The sequence below is a fragment of the Octodon degus genome, unplaced genomic scaffold, assembly GCF_000260255.1.
Source record: "Octodon degus isolate 3935 unplaced genomic scaffold, OctDeg1.0 scaffold00022, whole genome shotgun sequence".
Lineage (NCBI taxonomy): Eukaryota > Metazoa > Chordata > Mammalia > Rodentia > Octodontidae > Octodon > Octodon degus.
This window is the reverse complement of record NW_004524598.1, coordinates 9,283,650-9,288,043: the sequence shown is the minus strand read 5'-3', so window position 1 is coordinate 9,288,043 and position 4,394 is coordinate 9,283,650.

Sequence of the window (4,394 nt, the reverse complement as noted above, 5' to 3'; positions counted from 1 at the left end):
TAAAAAAAAAAGATTAAAAAAAAAAAAGTGGATTTTAGCCGGGGAGATGGCTCAGTGGAATAAGTGCTTCCCTGGCAAGCACAAGGACCTGAGTTCAATCCCTGGTTCCACCAAAAAAAAGAAAAAAAAAAGTGGATTTTATTAGATTGAGATGAGATCCTTCTATAGCTATATTCTTCAGGTTTTTTTTTTTTTATGATGAATGGATGTTGGATTTTGTCAAATGCTTTTTCCGGATCTATTGAGATTATATGGTCTTCCTCTTTGCACCTGTTCATGTGGTAGTATCTTGGTTGCTTTACTCTCATTGCTAAGTCAAAATACCTGACACTCAAAATTAGGGAAGGAAAGGTTTATTTTGCTCACAGTTATGGAGGATTCAGTCCATACTCAGCTGGCTCCAAGGCAGAATGCATATAGCAGAGGGCCGCAGTTCATGGAGGCAAAAAGCAGCAAAACATCAAGCGCAAGAGGGGAGGAGTGGCAGCAGCAGCAGAGGTGAGCCTCTCTCCCTTCCTTATATTACCTTCAGACTATCTGCCCCAGGATGGGTGTAGCACTCATATCCACAATCCTGGCATTGGATTAGGAATGAATCACAAAGTCTAGAAGCTCACAGCCCTATAATTACATGAGGCTTTGAGGGGACAACTAGACACAAACCATAACAGCCAGATAACATTTTTTGCTTTCGCTTTGAGGGAACTTATTTCATCATGGTGTATGATCTTTTTTATGGTTCTGTACTTTGAATAGGATCTTCAATCCTAGGTTTTGAAGAAATCTCCACACTGATTTCAATAGTGGTTGTGCCAGTCTGCACTCCACCTACAGTGCAGAAGGGTTCCTTTTTCTTTACAGCCTCTCCAGCATTTGTTATTGATTGACACTTTAATCTTGCTATTCTTTCTAGGGTGAGATGGAATCTCAGTGTTGTTTTAATTTGCTCTTCTCAAATGACCAATGATGGTGAACATTTTTTCATATATTTACTTGTCATTTGTATTTCTTCCTCTGAGAAGTATATATTCATCTCAAATGCCCATTGCAGGATTGGGTTTTTGAATTTTGGAAGCCTGATATTTTTAAAATTCTTTATATGTTCTAGATAGAAGGCCTTTGTCAGAGGGATAGTTGGCTATAATTTTTCCCAGTTTGTGGGTTTTCTTTTTACTCTGTTGGAGATTTGCTTTGAAGCACATTAACTTCAAAAAGATGAGATCCCAGCTGTTGATTCGTTGAAGTATTTCTCATGCAGTTTGGGTTTTGTCCATGAACATGCTACCTATCCCTATGTCTTTAAGATTTCTACCTACATTTTCTTTCTTTCTTTCTTTCTTTCTTCTTTCTTTCTTTCTTTCTTTCTTTCTTTCTTTCTTTCTTTCTTTCTTTCTTTCTTTCTTTTGTGGAACTGGGGATTGAACTCAGACCCTTGTGCTTGTCAGGGAAGCACTCATTCTATTGAGCCATCTCCCCGGCCCCTCTACTTACATTTTCCACCAGAAGATTTAGTGTTTCTGCTATAATATTTAAATCTTTGATCCATTTTGTCTTCAGCTTTGTGCATAGTGATAGGCCTGGGTCTAGTTTTAGGCACCGACATGTGGAAAGCCAGTTTTTCCAGCACCATTTATTAAAGAGGCTATCTTTCTTCCAGTAGCATGTTTGGCCTCTTTATCAAAGATAAGGTGGGGGCTGGTGAGATGGCTCAGTGGTCTAAAGCACCTACTTAGAACAAGCTTAGCAAAGCGCAGGGCCGCGGTTCAATCCCCAGCACCACATGCTGGCCAGCCCCGCCCCCTGGTGGGCTGAGCTGGCCACACACACACACACACACACACACACACATAAATAAATAAAATTTAAAAAAAAAAAAGATAAGGTGGCTGAGTGTTTGCAGTTGTATCTGCATCTTTTAATCTGTTCTGTTGATCTTTAGGTCTGTCTCTATGCCAGTACCTTGCTGATTTTTTTTTTTTTTTACCTTGCTGATTTTATCACAATAGCTTTATAGTATAATTTCAGGTCAGGGACTCTGATACCTCTTGCCTTTCCTTTGTTTCCCAACATTGCTCTTGATATTCTGGGTCTCTTCTAGTTCCAAATGAATTTGAGTAAAGTTTTCTCCAGCTCTGTGAGCTATCCTGATGGTATTTTAATTGATAATTGCATTGAATCTATAAAAATTTTGGAAATATGTCCATTTTCACAATGTTGGTTCTTCCTGGGGCCAGGGAGATGTTTCAGTGGAATAAGTATTTCCCTGGCAAGTACAAGGGCCTGAGTTCAATCCCCGGTTACACACACACACACACACACACACACACACACACAAAAGGATCTTCCTATCCAGGTGCATGGAATATTTTTACATTTTCTCAAAGTACCATAATTTTCACTGTAGAAATATTTTCCTTTCTTTGTAAGATTGATTCCTAAGTATTTCATTTGTTTGGATGTTATTGTGAAAGTGTGGTTTCCCTAACTTCTCTCTCAGTGTGTTCACTGTTTGTGTACAAAAATGCTACTGATTTTTGGGTGTTGACTTTGTATCCTGCTACATTGCTGAATTTGATGATTATATCTACAAGACACTTGGTGCAGTTTTTGGGGTCCTCTATGTAGAGTATCATGTCATCTACAAATAATAATAATTTCACTTCGGGGCTGGTGAGATGGCTCAGTGGTCTAAAGCACCTACTTAGAACAAGCTTGGCAGAGCACAGGGACCACAGTTCAATCCCCCAGCACCACATGCCAGCCAGCCGCGCCCCCTAGTGGACTGAGCTGGCCACACACACACACACACACACACACACACACACACATAAATAAATGAATAAAATTAAAATAATAATAATAATGATAATTTCACTTCTTTTCCAATCCTTATTCATTTTATTTCTCACTCTTGTCTAATTGTTCTGACTGTTTCCAGAACTATATTGAATAGGAGTGGACACAGTAGACATCCTTATCTTGTTCCTGATTTTAAAGTAAGGGCCTTCAGTTTTTGCCTATTTAGTATGAGGTTGGCTGTTTGTTTCTCATTGAAATCTTTTATGAGGTTGAGATATAGACTAGACCATCTATTTCAATTCTCTGTAGGGTTTTTATCATGAATGTGTTGGACTTTGTCAAAAGCTTTTTCCGTATCTATTGAGATGATCATGTGGTTTTTGTTCTTGGTTCTATTGATGTGGTGTATTACATTTATGGATTTGTGTATGTTGAACCATCCTTGCATTCCTGGAATGAATCCCACTTGGTCATCATGTATAATCCTCTTGATGACTTGTTGCATTCTGTTTGCTAGTATTTTATTGAGGATTTTTGCATTTATATTTGTTAGAGTGATTGGCCTATAGTTTTCGTTTTTAGTTGGATCTTTCTCTGGTTTTGGAATCAGAGTAATACTTGCCTCCAGGAATGAGTTTGGGAGAATTGCTTCCCTTTCAATTTCATTGAACAGTTTGAGAAAAGTTGGCATTAAATCTTCCCTAAATTGGGGGTTGGTGAGATGGCTCAGTGGTCTAAAGCACCTACTTGGAACAAGCTTAGCAAATCCCAGGGACCACGGTTCAATACCCCAGCACCACATGCCAGCCAGCCTGCCCCCTGGTGGGCTGAGCCGGCCACACACACACACACACACACACACACATAAAAAATAAATAAAATTAAAAAAAAAATCTTCCCTAAATTTCTGGTATAATTCTGCTCTGAATCTATCAGGACCTGGGCTTTTCTTTGTTGGTAGGGTTTTTTAAAATTATTACATTTTCAATTTTGTTTCTCAATATTGGGTTATTCAGTATTTATATATCTTCTTGACTTAGCTTTGATATTTCATATGCATCTAAGAAACTGTCCATTTCCTCTCTGTTTTCCATCCTGTGAGAATAAAGATTTTGGAAGTAGATACTTAAGATCTTCTGAATTTCTCTAGGGTCTGTAGTGATTTCGTCCTTTTCATTCTTTATTGCATGACTCGGATTTTTTTTTTTCTTTCCTTTTTTTGATTAGGTTGGCTAGGGGTTTATTAATTTTACTTATTCCTTCAAAGAACAACTTTCATTCATTTATTCTTTGTATTGTTTTCTTAATCTCCAATGCATTAATTTCTTTATAAAAATCGTTATAATTTCATGTCTTCCTTGGGCTTTGGGCTTGACCTGCTCTTCTTCTAGGAGCTTGAGATGCAGCATAAGATAATTTATTTGGGCTTGTGCTGCTTCCCGAATGCACGAATTTACACTATAAATTTCCCACAAGCTTTGGTAAATTGTATCTGCATTTTTTTCAAAATTTTATTGATAAACAGATAGCAATGAGACAGTTTTAAATCAAATTGGAAGTACAGTTTCAACAAATAATACACTGCATATATTCTT